A 15,804-nucleotide genomic window follows, 5' to 3' on the forward strand; every position below is an offset into this window, starting at 1 on the left:
CGGGTTATTAGCATTTCACTCCACTTAGACATTTTTTTAAAGTTTTTCAGTATATTATCTGGTACATCAAATAGCACCATTGCAAAATAGAACTCGTCCTGCAAAAAAGCCCCCAAACATCTATGTTGATGGATCAACAGTTGTGATTTTTTGAAAGCAGGGAGGAAGAATATTTTTTTTAAAAAGGCCATGTCATTAAGAGGTTAATTATCATCTGGAGTAAACAGGTAATCATTGTTGTTAAACAACCAGCCAACACCTTTGCAGGCAGGTATGCACTTGTTCGGGTGCGCCTCCCTCTGACAGCTGATTGGCTCTCACCCTTTTTTTGGACATTTGCCCTCCTACTTAACAATCAGTGCATAGAAATTAAAATGAATAACTCAAACCTGACTCTCCAGGGATTACAGCCATTAACATAGAAAGCCAATGAACTTACTTCACAGGGGGTCTCTGTTGAGAACACCCCCTTTATCTGGGTCTGCAGAATACCACAACAATACTCTCTGAAAGGTCCGGATCGACAGTCCTCAGTAGAGGGGTATAGGGGACTTACATTTATTAATAAGGTTATATTAATACATAATGAAATAACACAAAAAAGTAGGTTGGCAGCTGTGGAGGTACAAGGCGTTTTAGAGGGGGCTACGCCTCCTTTATCAATAAGGTTTAGACCCCTTCGAAGGGCGTCTAAAGCATTGAAAAAGGGGGTGTAGACCCCTCGGAAGCACCTCAACCAATGAGTGTGTGTTGGAAAGGGTTGAAATTTCAAATACGTGTCTATCAAAGTACCTCAAGCCCCTAACTAGTCAACAAATGATATTTCGGCCCGTGTAAACGCTCTCAACAATTGTTTCTACGATTCTGAAACTGAACCAGTGAACAGTGATCGCTCTGCATAAAAGGACGCGAACAATAGTCGTTCGCGCGCTTTAGTGACTATTGCCAGTTGATAGTTGTCCCGTTTAAAGCAATTGCGCATGCTTCAGCGCAACATATTTCCAGATTGAACGAGGTTGTTGAGGTAGATTTGCGCGAGTATCTGCGTATAGTAATGTACTTTTTGTGCCTCTGGTTGGTCACAGCGCTCAGCCAATCAGAGGCATCGGTTTCTGGAGGCAGGGATTTTTCAACCCCCGTCTACCAGAAGACAGATGAAGACTGCCAGGGATGGAGAGAAGAGCCGGACAGCTCTTCTAGGTGAGTATGTATATATTTTTTTTATGATTTTCGGGGTAGGGCTTATATTTCAAGTCGCTCCCTTGAAAATCATTGCTGCAGGGGATGCCTTCATCCCATTGCTTTCAATAGGGCAGCAGCAGCACTGGTCCCATTAAAAACAATGGGATAGTATTGCAGGTCTCTGCCACAGCTGTGGCAGGGGAGCGCGATGTACTCCCGATGTTTTCAATGGTGCTGCTTCCGCCGGCCCCATTGCAGACAATGGGTGATGAGAAGGAAACCATTGAAAATCATTGGTTTCATAATCATGCGTTTTCACTTACTCTCGCATCGCAGGAATGTCTATCGCCAGTGGGTACGAGCCCTTACACTTCTATTTTTGAAAGCATTCTTAGTTTGCAGCAGTTTTTCCACACCCGCCTAAAACTTTTGCATAGTTCTATATATATTCACTGAAACTCTACCAAAATAACTAATTGTTTCTGAAACAGATAGGTCCTCAGTCGTACAGCCATCGTCACATGGTATGCTTGAAAAAAAGACGTACGGTGTATCCATCAAGGTCAACCAACGGATAGTAGAGTATGTGGATGTAGAGAAGGGAAAGGGGTACATTTTAGAACTTTGTTTCTCCCTATTAATGCAGAAGAAAGTTTAAAAAAAGAGCATGAGCCAAACTGTCCTAAAAGGGAAACTTTTTCTTCCTCGTCCAAGTGGTGATAAGTCTTAACCCTTTCCAATCCAATTTGTATCCTGGTTTTCCTATGGGTCTAACTCTTTTTCTGCTGTTATACAACGGCGCTATATGCTGGCTAAAGCCAGTACTGCATGAAGTGACACATTGGATAGAGTCTGACAGCAGAGAGGCTGGCAATATACAGTAAAAGAGGCCTGATGGTCATCTTCCAACATCGGAGCTGTACTGCCTTAAATCATAATGTCTTCAGAGGTCAGACAGTGGATTGGAAAGGGTTAAAGTTTAAAAAAATTTATAGCTGATGGAATATGGGGAGGTAAAAGCTAAAAAAAAAATCACTCGGTCCTTAAAGCCAAAATTGGTTTGAACCTTTGTGTGTGTGTGGGGGGGGGGGGGGGGGTGTTAAAATGTTTGCATAATAAAGACAGCCCCTTCCCATATGCCCTATTAGAGTTCACACGTCATAGAAGGGGTTCATTGACTTGGACAACCACTCACAAAGAGTTTCTATCGCTATGGCAGACACAGTCCGTCTAGCACTACATGGATAGCCATTGATTCGAATGTCTGGCATGCAATGCAATGATTTCCTTTCTTATGACCTCTTATTTTCTGCTTCCAAGACACTCTTTAAGGGGGCAAACGATTGAAGGGGTTTTCCAGGCATTTTTTATTGATAATCTAACCTCATTAAAATGAAGAAGGGCCGAGCCTTCGATTACCGGTGCCGGCTACTACACAGCCAATCGGCTATTGATGACCTATCCTGAAGATACGTCATGGATAAAAAAAAGGATGAACAAAAAATGATCAAACCCTATACAATATATCCAATGTAAATAAGGAAGTCAGACAGGTTCCCACATCTGATCGGCCTTTTTGGATCTGCCTGTTTAAGAAGGGAGAGAAAACTATAAGAAGGCTTCTGGTATTCTGCTTACAGAGGGGAAGATATTGTTAGTGCCTATTACCTCTTATAATAAAAAGGCCAGTATCAAAGGCAAGAGAGAGCAGACCGAAGCTGCTTATAAAGCAGCCTCACCCTGGGCAGCAGGCATCTCAAGGGCGGCAGGTCATCCCTGTACCACGCAGCAATATGATACATCTGCAGACACAAGCTGGAAGGGAGCTCTGTCACGACTTTTACCGCTTTCTAGAGATAAGGCATTGAATATTTATGTTGTTTCAAGATCACAATAGTTCCTTCTACGCCCTTATATACTTACGTCCTTCTATAGAAACATGAGCTTTCTCTTATATCCCTGACTGCAACTTTTTATGCCCAGCATGCCAGCAATTTCAGTAGTCTTTTCACTGATGTCATCGGGCATTTGGGCAAAAGATGAAATTACAACAAAAACAGTTCCTCTAATTACAGCTGCATCTAGAGACAAGATTTCCATATTTGTACAGTGAAATTCCTTTAGGGTGGATTCACACGAGCGGGTTTATGTGCGTGCAATTGTGCGCACAAAAACGTGCACCTATTAGAAACATTGGTTCCCTATGGTGTGTTCACATGTCCGTGTTTTACAGGTGTGCAAACACACGTACCTGCAAAACATAGGACATGCGTGCACCATAGGTCCGTGGTGCGTGTCAATATTCCCCAGCGAGGAGTCCCCTTGTCAATGAACACTGTGACAGCACTGTCACAGTGTTCATTGACAAGGGGACTCCCCGCAGAGAGTTAAGAATCCCCTGTCACAGCTGTGACAGCTGTGGCAGAGGATCGCGATGTTCTCCTATTGCTTTCAATGGGATCGGCGCTTCTACAGTCCCATTGAAAGCAATGGGCTGCCGGCAAGCCCTGCAGGGATTTTCGGGGAACGGCTTTAAATATAAGCCCTTCCCTAAAAATCATCCATAGAATGTGTTAAAAGTAAAAAATATATATACTCGCCTCTCTGCAGCTGCCAGGGCTCAGGCGCGTCCACTTGTGTCTTCTTCCTGCACTGCTCTGAGTCTGTTTCAGCAGGCAGGGATTTAAAATCCCCACCTGCTGAAAGGGCTGTATCTGATTGGCTGAGCACTCAGCCAATCACAGGCAGCACTCAGACATTCATTGAATGACAGCTGAGTGCTGCCTGTGATTGGTCACAGCACTCAGCCAATCACAGGAAGTGCTTGGCCATTCATTGAATTCATTCAATGTGATTTATTTATTTATTTATTTATTTTTTACACAAACCAGGGATGATTTTCAGGGGAGGGTTTATATTTCACGCCCTTCTTCGAAAATCACTGCAGGGGTTGCCGACAGCCCATTGTTTTCAATGGGGCCGCCGGCAGCAGCCACAGACCCATTAAAGGCAATGGGCACGGACCTGCTGTTTTGTGCGTACCTATGTACAGCACACACTCGTGTGAATGCACCCTTCATCTGGAATCTGATAATCCAGAAGGTTTGATCATCTGGCACTGGTTTCCATTATAGAATAGAAATACCTAGATTTTATTTTTTTATAGTAATTGTATCATTTTAGGTATATTGGTAGCAACTTTTCTTTTTTTTTACCTTTACGAGAGGCTCGTATTCGGGAAGACTCAAGACGTTTTGTAATACTACATTTCCCAAGAAAGGGGCACTGCTTGGCATCCCTGCCAATATCTGCTGTTTGCTGGAGGTGAGGGTAGTGGACCCTAAGCAATAAGCTGAACATTCAAGGAGGCGCATTCTGAAAGGGTTATTTTTGATAAGAAAGCCCTATAAAGACTCACTTATTTGGGGCTTTAAAGGGAATCTGTCACTGATTCATGCTGCCCGAAGGCCTGGGAGTTTGTTAGGCCATGACTCTGGGGTCACACGGGACCGAAATCCCACGGAAATTTCACGGAATGACTGTATGGAAATACCGCGAACTTACAGCGAGAGAAATGCAGTTTCAATACCCACGGCCTTTCTCTGCTGATTTTGGAGCGACTTCGCCGCCTGCATTCTGCTGCGACCATCTCTCCCCATAGTGAGGTGTAAACAGGGAAAGAATTGACATGCCGCGTCTCAATGATGTGATGTCGCACTCATTGGTTCCATGACCTGAGAGCAGCTCAGTCCTATTCCAGTGGTTAAATTCGAGTTGCTAGACTAGGCACAGCCACTATACAAAGTTCTGTGCTATGTAGTAACCTGTTTCCATGAAATTAAGACATACCCTGAAAATAAGACATAGCATGATTTTCCAGAATTTTTCCATGAATTTCCAGGATGCAAAATGATTTTTCAGGCTTTTTGAGGATGCTTGAAATATAACCTACTCCAAAATTAAGCCCTGCTAACAGTTAATTAAAAAAGTCAACTTAAATAGTGTCCAGGCAGCTATACATGTAAAAAAGTTAAACCTTTTTGAACAAAAATTAATATAAGACACTGTCTTATTTTCGGGGAAACACGGTATGTACTGTAAGTGGACGCAGCACCCACCTGAGCAGTACTGTCACTTCAGTCAGCTGATCAAGGTGTATCCAGAGTGGCAACTATTGATAAGCTAGTCTGATGATTGGTCATCAATAGTTAAATCCCGGAAAATCCCTTTAACTCCTAACGACAAAGGATGTACAGTTACGTCCTCTGTGTTTGGAATTTGTATGGGGGGGCATCGGGAGCCGATCTCACTCCATACGATACGGGTGACGGCTGTTTCTCACAGCTAACACCTGCCGGCAAAAGCCACATTAATGTGAATGCTGACTGCGGCTGTTAACCCTGTAAATGCTGCTGTCAGTTCTGATAGCATCATTCAAATCCTCTGATCGCTTTGCTGTATTATGTAATACTATGGTATTACATTATACTGCACATAGGTTCACACAATCACAAGTTCAAGTCTCCTATGGGGACAAAAAAAATGTTCATTTTTTTAAATTAAATATTAGAAAAAATTAAAGGTATTAAAAGTTTCAAAAACTCTTTCCTCATATTTATAATAAAATCAAAACAAAAAAAACAACACATATTTGGTATTAACGTGTCCATAAAAGTCTGGTCTATCAAAATAGCGCATTATTTACACGGCACTGTTAACGTTGTCCGGAAATAGACATAATGCCAGAATTTTTTGGTCACCCTGTCTTCAAGAAAAAAAAGGGAAAAAAAAGCGATCAAAAAGTCATATTTACTCCAAAATGGTAACAAGATAAATTACAGGACGTCCCAGCAAAAACAAGCCCCCCACACAACTATGTCAACAGAAAAATCTAAAAAATTTATGTCTGTCAGAAGATGGCGGCAGAAAGTAATTTTATAGTTTTACAAAGAAATCCTATTTTTTAAAAGTACCACAGCAAAAATAAAACTATGTAAACTTGGTATCAGCGTTAGCCTGGATTCAGACGTGCGTATATCGGCTTGGTTTTCACGCCAAGCCGATATACGTCGTCTCTCTCTACAGGAGGGGGGGGGGGATGGAAGAGCCAGGAGCAGTGCTTTGAGATCCCACCCCCTCTCTGCCTCCTCTCCGCCCCTCTGCACTATTTGCAATGGGGTGGGGCTAATTCTCAGAACTTAGCCCCACCTCCTTTCATTGCAAATAGTGCAGAGGGGCGGAGAGGAGGCAGAGAGGGGGCGGGAGCTCAGTTCCTGCTCCTGGCTCTTCCATCCCCCCTCCCCCCCCGCCCTGCAGATGAGGACACCGTATATCGGCTCAGCGTGAAAACCGAGCCGATATACGGTCGTCTGAATCCACCCTTATCGTACTGAACCACAAAATATGATTATCATGTACTTTTTGCAGCAGTCTGTACACCATAAAAGCAAGAATTCCCCCCCAAGGATGGCTGGATTTTCCATTTCCCTCAACTTAAAGATTTTTTAAAGTTTTTCAGCACATTATATGGTACATTAAATAGTACCATTGAAAACTACAACTCACCCCACTAAAAAAGTAAGCCCTCAGACAGCTACGTTGATGGATAAATAAAAGAGTTATGATTTTTTGAAAGTAGGGAGGAAAAACTAACTGAGGGTGCATTCAGACGAGCGTATGTGTATGTGTATATAGGTGCACACAAAACCGTGCACCCACGTACATGCACAAACAGGTGTGAATGCAGGGCGGTGCAGCATTGCTTTCAATGCAGCCGCAGCTGCTGGCGGCGGCCCCATTAAAGCCAATAGGATGTCGGCAACCGCTGCAGTGATTTTTAGGGAAAGGCTTAAAATATATAAGTCCTTCCCTGAAAATCATCCCTAAAATGTGTTAAAAATAAAATGAATGACAGCTGAGCACTGCCTGTGATTGGTCACAGCACTCAGCCAATCACAGGCAGCGCTTGGCCATTCGTTGACTTCCTCCCGCAAGGATGAAGAAATCCTCTGCCAGCTGTGACAGCTGTGGCAGCGAATTCTTTACTCCCCGCAGGGACCCCCTTGTCACTGAACACTGTGACAGTGCTGTGACGGTGTTCAGTGACAAGGGGACTCTCCGCGGGGGAATATTGACATGCACCACAGACCTATGGTGCACACATGTCCTATCTTTTACAGGTGCGAGCGTTTGCACGCCTGTAAAACACGGATACGTGAACACATCATAGAACCAATGGTTCTAATAGACGCACGGTTCTGTGCGTACCTAAACAAGCTCGTCTGAATCCACCCCGATGGCGCATTTAGGCAGATGACTGGCAGCCGGGTGCTGTATCTTTCATACTCACCCACTTCCTGATTCCAGCAGCACCCACCTGTTCAGTCTGCACGCTGGACGACAATCTGAGTCTTTTCAGTGTTCCGTGTGCGCGCAAGTCTGATGGAGAGCGTGAAAAGAGTCAAAATTTCGGCCAATGTGCAGACTTCACAGTCTGACACCGCGGGAATCGGGGAGTGGGTGAGTATGAAAAATACAGCACCCGTCTCCCTGTCACCTGCCCTCATGGCACCATAAGTTAGTTTATGCTGCTCAGGCAGGGGATAGGTTCCCTTTAATAAGGATATTTGGAGGCTCTTTTCTGACCCGGAAATGGACCCACTTACCTTGGCTCCACCTTTTGCACTGAGTGTTGCAGTGGCTGAGCTATCCAGCCTGGGAGTGAAGTACTGCTGAATCACATGAAATGTAGAGAATGACAGCAGTACCAGGAGATCTGCTTTAATCTTGTTAGGGTGTAATGATTAACACACAGTATAGACAATGGGTAGTTGTGAACTCAGTAAAGATATGTGATGACTGATGAAGTCACTTGGGATGTGCCTAGGACACAGGTGTGATAATACAGTGTGATTTACAGTACAAGTGCTCATACACCTTCACTAGCTGTTGGCCGAATGCTCATGAGGCTGCCAGCTATTCTTCTTGTCTCCCATATACAAATGCAGACTCGGCTTGGCCCGTACTCCGATGCAATGTCCATTGCATGGCTCAGTGGTTACAACTATTGACTGGGGCCCTGGGTTTAAATCCAAGGACAACATCCTCATGCAGTTTGTACGTTCTTCCTCTGCTTGCCTAGGTTGCTCTGGTTTTAGAGTCTGAGCCCCAGTGTAGACAGTGAATATTGTCCATGTTTGTACGGTGCTGTGGAATAGGTTGGTGCTATATAAAATAATACAGAGTTCTCTCAATATGCAATAATAATTTATTCTGGGATGACCACTCTTGGGTATTATAAAATATTGTATGTTGAAATAATAGCTTATGGAAAACTGATACTGCAAATGGTTCAAAAGCCCCAAATGTCAACCAAGAGATAAACAAAGTGAAGATTAGAGAGGTTTTGTCAAAACAAACAAAAATTTCTATACTCACCTATTCCTTCCCCGTCAGTCTCCTTAGCATATCTTCTCCTCGCTGATCTTCTCCAGTCCCCCAGGTCAGCTCGCCGCACACTGGCCGGCTTGTTATGCAGCTGGCATTCCTCACATTCCTTCCAGCCGGATCAGTGAAGGTTACATTCCTGTGCTGTAGCGTTCACTGCCTAGGTAGGGATTCTGATCTGTTGCCGAGACAGCTCGCATGAGCAGTCTCTGAAGTAGATCGGCACTCCCTCTGCTGGCCTGTGAACTGTGACGTAATGTACATTGACTGGCAGGAAGAAGACTGCCTGTGAATGTACGTAACATCACAGGAAGCAGAGAAATCAGTCAGCTGGAGGTGAGTCGACTGCAGGAGACAGGAGTTCAGTGAGGTGAAGATCTGGTAAGTAGACTGACGGGGAAGGAATAGGTAAGTAAAGATTTTTTTTTTAAGACAGAACCCCTTTAAAGGACAGCTCTCGTGAAAACACATTTTTACATCCCTGCCAACACCCCCAGCCCCCCTCACCTAAATGTCTGTCACACTCTGGACATCTCCTATGTACATTGCAGCCACTTTCATGTAGTGCGGCCTCCTGTCTAAAACTTATGAAGCATCATCTTGATGCAGAGATTTCTTACAGCTCACTTTCTCTATGCTTTACCAATAGTCCCATGATGCATCACTTGACCATCTAGAGCCAGTACCATCTCTGCCTGCAGGAAGGATACTGCCATTACCTACTGTATTCTATGTTTACTTGAATAAACTACAGACCATAATTATACAGTCAGAAGTATGAGTTGTGATCTCCTTCATTATAAATGTGTGACAGGAGTCTCTAATCATCTGCAGTAACTGTGAAATGAGTTTCTTCCCAATCCTCATAAAGAGCTTATATGGTAGAATTCATGTAATATCACCATACAGGTGGTCAGACTAATATCTGGGGTAAGGGTGGGGCTAGCTACATAATAAATGAAGAAAAATGTCCCAGAAGTGGTCATTTTAATAAAATTAAGCAGGTAATAAAACAGATATAGCAAGTACTTACATATAACAGTCTGAAAAAACTACTGGAGGCTGTAAATCACTTTCAGTGTCAGGGACTGTATCTTCTATAGGATTGTACGTGGAGTACCTAAATCATACAATGCTGGCACAGGTAAAGAGCAATACAGAAGGTGCACTCCCATATAGTGACAGGTTGCTTCTGATGGTCTAGTCATTGGGGTCTGCTAAGAGACTGATGCCTTTTCAATTGCCCAGTTTGTTGCATCTATGGGTCTAACTGGCTGTCTATGGGTCAATTACACGTTTGGTATGACCAGTTTGCACAATCAGACATGACAAGTCCAGGACCAGAAGAAGAAATTAAACTGATAGCTGGTTATATGGACCTGTTTGGATAGACAAATAATACAAGAAGAGGAGATAAGGAGAAACAGAGGACTTCACAGATAAACCAACCAGAATCTTCTAAATCAGACTGGTCCCTCAACTACTGATCTCCCTAAATACTGAGAACCAGACTAAAGGCAATTTTTAGCACAGTGTGACATAGAAACATAGTATGTTAGACTGAAAGAAGACAATGTCCATCCAGTTCAGCCTGTTTCCATGTTAATCCAGAGAAAGGGAAAAAAATCCCCATGAGGCAGAAGCCAATTTAGCCCTTTTTGGGAGAAAATAATTCCTTCTCGTCGCCATAATTGCAGTCAGAATACTCCCTGGATCAACATTTGAAATGTTCCTACCTAACTCCAAGACCCAGATCAACAACCTGCACCCCCATGATTCTGTCCAGTCTGTTTGTTAATAGTAAGTCCAGAATGGCCCTTTCTCTAGTTGGCTCCCATACAAGTTGGGCTATCACTCCAGGGGGATGTGAAGGACAGGAGGCCTGTCTCCCAAGTAAGTTATACATACGGATTATTCCTACTTCTATACCTCACTCCCTAGAGAGCACAGGACCTATTTTTACCTTGTGTTTACTATTGTTATCCCCGGACCTCTACATGTGGTGTCTGGTGCAAGGTCCAGCAGCTCTCCAATTTTCTGGTGGATGTACGATGTATGTAAGGACGAGGCACCGTTGATTGGTCTTTGGGACGCTGTCTAGGTGTAGCGGTCTACCAAAAAACTTTGGGTTAGGCCGTCTACACCAGGTAAGTCCCTCTTTTTTTCACTAAATATTTGTATATCTAACTTTAAGGTCTACCTAAAGCGCTGTCCTTTTATTGTACGACTACTAAACAGTTGGATTGGCCGTGCTGGTGGTGACAATAGTGAACTTCTTCCTTGGCCTCCACGTTCCCCAGACCTTATGCCTTGTGATGTTTTTCTATGTGGGAGTGTTAGAGTCTACAGGCCCTCTTTACCAGCCACCATGTATGATTTGCGGCATGTGCTGACTATAGGCTCCATGTGTGTCCAGTGACAAAAGGGGGCTCACAGTGACACCTCTGATGTTGAAAACATTTTTGATACTCTGCAACAAAACTTTTTGAGTTTCTATTTTCATAGATATCCCATTTATGTATCTGAGAGTCGTTAAACGTGAGTTATGGGGGTTTCAAATCGGGAAGATCATTTGTAATAACCCTGTATATACTCCAACAACAATTGATAGGCTGACTGGGTTAACAGAAAGCCAAGCCAGTCTATCAACATCGGCACTAGAGGGAAAGGTTACTTCCTTGGCATCCAGTGCTGCATGAAACAGCGCTGACGTCACCGCGGATACAATGTGAACCCGGAAGTCAAGATGCAGCCGGCGCCGTGACAAATTCCCAAAATAAAGACATTTCTTAGTGCTATACCATTATAGCTATACCATGTTAGCAGATGCAGTTTCATTACATAATATAAAGAACCAGGTAGAGGTAAGAGAGGCATTTGTCGGTGCACAAGATGTTCACTACTCAAGATCCATATAAAAACAATAAGAAATGTGGACAATTATATGAGCACAAGTGGAGATGCTGCAACAAATCAAATTCTGTACCATTTTTATTTTCAAAACAATTAATGTCTCAACTCCAGTTCTTCAGTATAGGTTAAAAGTCAAATTTCACAGTTGCTTTGGAGGGTTGGTTCCCCTTAGTGGTCATAGGTGGTACTGCACTAACATTTAAAGGGTAACTCCACCTAAAACAATTCAAATTTAGATAGTTACTTGTGATCGTTCTGTCCCATCATTTCCAAGTTTTGTTGATTAAGGTGATGTCCTGAGCTTTGCTACATCAGTATTTTGCTCCCCAAACACATGAGTGGATCCCATCAAAGGCAAGTAATGTATTGTCTCTACTTCCTTGATGTGATGCACTGTTGTCTTTGGAAAGAAAGATGAAGATGTTACCAAGAACTGAAAATAGGACTGCAACTCTTTGAGCTGCATTGTTTGGGAATCATGACAAGTTAACTACTTCAAGACCAGAAGCTTTACCCCTCTTCCTTACCAAAGATGTACCATCTGGACATTTATAGTCTATGGGCTGTCAGGAACAGGTTAAAGCTAGAGATGAGCGAGCACCCAAATGCTCGGGTCTGCGTTATTCGACTCGAGCTTTTTGTAAAAATTGAGAGCTCTACTCGAGTAACGAACCCCATTGAGTACAATGGGAGACTCGAGCATTTTTGTATGTGGGACGCCGGGTGCCGAGCTTTTTTTTTTTTTATGTGGTTCGTGTGTTTTCTCTCTCTCTCCAGCATCTGAAATAAGTAAGTCTAAAATTGTTAATATCAGACTATTTACTTAGAAAAACTCTCAGTAAAAAATTCCTAGTAAGACCAGCCTTGGTGGCGTCCAGGTCCCTCTCTTCTCTTCTGCATATACAGCAATGTGGTGCCGTGTCATCAGTGCAGGTGATGAGGTATTGTCACTATGGACAGCATTATACCACCATGTTCCTCTGTTGTGCCTAGGGTTGCCAGCCAAATTAATGGAACTAATGGCCAGTATAAAATAATTACCTGGTGTGAGCACCTGTGGCCAGGCAGCAGCCCTGTCATCAAGCGCTGTAGCTCACTGTGAAACTCAAGTTGGGACGGGACACTGCTGCAGTTCATGGAAGATTCTCACTTCACCTCCTGGTATTTGCGTTCCTGCATGTATTGTAGGCACCGCCGATGCCAGGGATAGGATCCTTTGGGAATGCTGCAGCGTCCCATCTCAACCGGAGTTTCGCAGTGAGTCACAACATTTGATGTCAGGGTTGCCACTCACCCGGAAGAGAGGGCACCAAGAGGGGGTACTATTATTACTGGGGCCATTAAAGGAAGCACTGTTACTACTGGGGTTACTAAAGGGGGCACTTTTATTACTTGTGTGACTACAGGGGACACTATTACTACTGGGCCTACTGAGTGGGACATTATTATTACTGGGGCCAATAAAGGGGGCACTATTATTATTAGGGCCACTAAAGAGGGCACTATCACTATTGGGGCCACTAAAAATGGCAATATTACTATTTGGGCCACTGAAAAGGGGCTCTATTAGTATTGGGACCACTGGAATAACGGAGGTAAAAACATGTCGTGATAAGCCATGCTCCTAACTACACCCCAAAACCATGTCCCGCTTTACCTTGGCCAGTATTTTTGGTAACAAAGGTTTCAAAAAAAGCTGTGCCTCTTTGGCTTTGGAAGTGACCATTTTATTATAAAGGGGGAGTAACTCTGGCTGTAAATGGGGTACTATAGGTGTAATTTTGGCAAAGGGGGGTCATGACTGGGGCACTGTGGCTTTGATAAGGGTACTGTTGCTGTGATGAGGTAACATGGATGTGATGGGTTATACCGTTACTGTAATACCAATATTGTGGCTGTGATACGGTCACAGCATTTTACTGTGCCTATAATAGGAATAATGAGGTCACTGTGACTGTGATAGGGCATTGTGGTTGTGATGGGGGTACTGTGGTGAAGATGAGAGTACCAAGGTCACTACGGTCGTGATGAGGTTAATCTGGTTGCAATAGGGGTACTGTAACTGTGAAGCAGTGAAAATCCCCAAATTGTGTAACTGTACATAGAGCCATATAGTTGTACCTCCCAAATGTTTTGGAGTTAAAGAGACACACTTATGGTTCTTTGTGTAGAAGATCAACTTCCCATCCAAATATTAGCACAAAAATCATCAGCATATAGAAATGTTTTAAATCCAAATTGCACCATATGATGGCTTAATGTACAAATGTGCGTCTAATACACAGTAAGAACCCAAATACATAATTTTTGGAGGAATATAAGTATGTTTATCAAACAGTTGTACTGGAGTTACAAGTTACCCCATATCTAAAGAACAGTGGATAACTTGGTAATCGATAGGGATCTCACTGCTGAGACACCTGCTGATCTCAAGAATGGGGTTCCCATGTTCCCCTTCTTCCTCGCGGCAGGGTTACTGCGCCCCCACAATGAGGAAGAGACTGAATGAAGTGCTGGTTGTGCAAGCTTACCAGCGCTCCACCCATTTTTAATGGGACTGCCGAGATACCTGAGCAGCATATGTTCTGGTATTTCTGTCAGCCCCATTGAAATGAATGTATTCTAGTGATTCTGCTCTCATTACATGGCCAAAATACGTGAGCCTGAGTCTGGCAATCTTGGCCTCCAGTGATATATCGGGTCTTATACAATTCAGGACCTTATACTCCCCTTACCCCACAAGTACCCCTTACAGCTTTACATCTCCTCACTGATGTATTGTTTACAGGCTGTAGCAGCCTATGTATGGGACATCACAGGCTGCTGCAGCCAATGACAGCTCAGCGATCAATTGGCTCTGTCATTGGCTGCTGTAGCGTTTTACAGGACATTACAGGCTGCTGTAACCTGTAAACAATACATTAGCAAGGAGACCTGAAGCTGCAGTGGTGAGAGGTGAGTATAAGCTCTTTATTATTTTTTTCCCACAGGGTGCCTAAAACTTTTATCTTGGACAACTTTAAAGTTTTTGTTGGGGGCGGAGTCAAGGTTATTTCACAAGAAACTTATACTCTAGCTCTATATTGAATCACGTTGGGACCTCAGAATCATTTCCTCTGGTGGCTCAAAGATTCCATAGTTTGACAAGGTAAGTAGGACTTGGTGTGAGTTGTGGTCAGACTACAGCTGGACAGTCATAGGTTGGAGATCTCTGCTGTTGAGTGGAATAGATGTCTCACAAGTGGCAACATGTGCCTGAAAGCTTCATCACTCCTAATGGGAGATTATAGGTAATGACATATTCTGCCATTTACAAGGAACAGACCGGTAGCTGCTCCGGGTAAAGATGAGATTCCTGCCTCACATATTGTTTTAGAAAGCAGATAATCCCCAGAAATCCCTCCGTAATGGTAGTTAATCCTCATGTCAGATCCAAAAATGCATTTATCTTCCGCCATCAAAGTCTTTGTTCCATAATTACGAAAGCAATATTAGTGAAATAAACATCCGGCCAGCTGACATCCTCGGATCAGGAGAATTTAGGTGGAGAAACGGATTTTCTTTTAAATCTTGGGTCCGAGGCTGAAGATGTCAATGTTATGAAATGGACATGTGAATTATTCATGGCATATCCATTTGTCTTTACTTCTTAATGAATTGCAAGAACTTAACCGGGAATTCTTGAGGTTAACAATGGTTTTCATACAGTGTGGGCAATTTATTGACCAGTGACAGCTCCGCTAGGAATCTTATGAAATATTACATTATTATGTCATCAAAAATGAGAGAAGTTATATAATGGGGGTATAAAGGGCCTTCTGGTTTAAAGATAAATGATACGGTTCCCTCATTCAGTACCTCCATCAGTTAGCAGGAGTGTAGAATAACTACAAAGACCACTTTTTTTTGTAAAGTTGAGTATGTCCATTGTGGCAGAAGAGCTACTGTAGTGGCATGTTTGAGCCACTAGGGGGAAAGATTTCAGAAGAATGGTTGGCAGAGAAAAGGTTTTCTCCAATGTGCAACTGGCTTATTATGTTTCACTTGATAGAGTTAGTAAAAAGAGGTGTGAGACCCCTCAGTTGTGACTTTCATTCTGGAAGAGAAACAGGCTTCTAGCTGAAAAGGCAGGCTGTGCAAAAAAGCCAGTGGGAGCTGCAGTGCATGGCAGGCTAAGGGACACACCCTGTACACATCATTGGAGCCACAGTGCAGGACAGAGTAAGAGACGCACCCTGTGCAGATTATGGGAGCTGCAGTGCA

Source organism: Eleutherodactylus coqui, chromosome 12 (assembly GCF_035609145.1).
Source record: "Eleutherodactylus coqui strain aEleCoq1 chromosome 12, aEleCoq1.hap1, whole genome shotgun sequence".
Classification (NCBI taxonomy): Eukaryota; Metazoa; Chordata; class Amphibia; order Anura; family Eleutherodactylidae; genus Eleutherodactylus; species Eleutherodactylus coqui.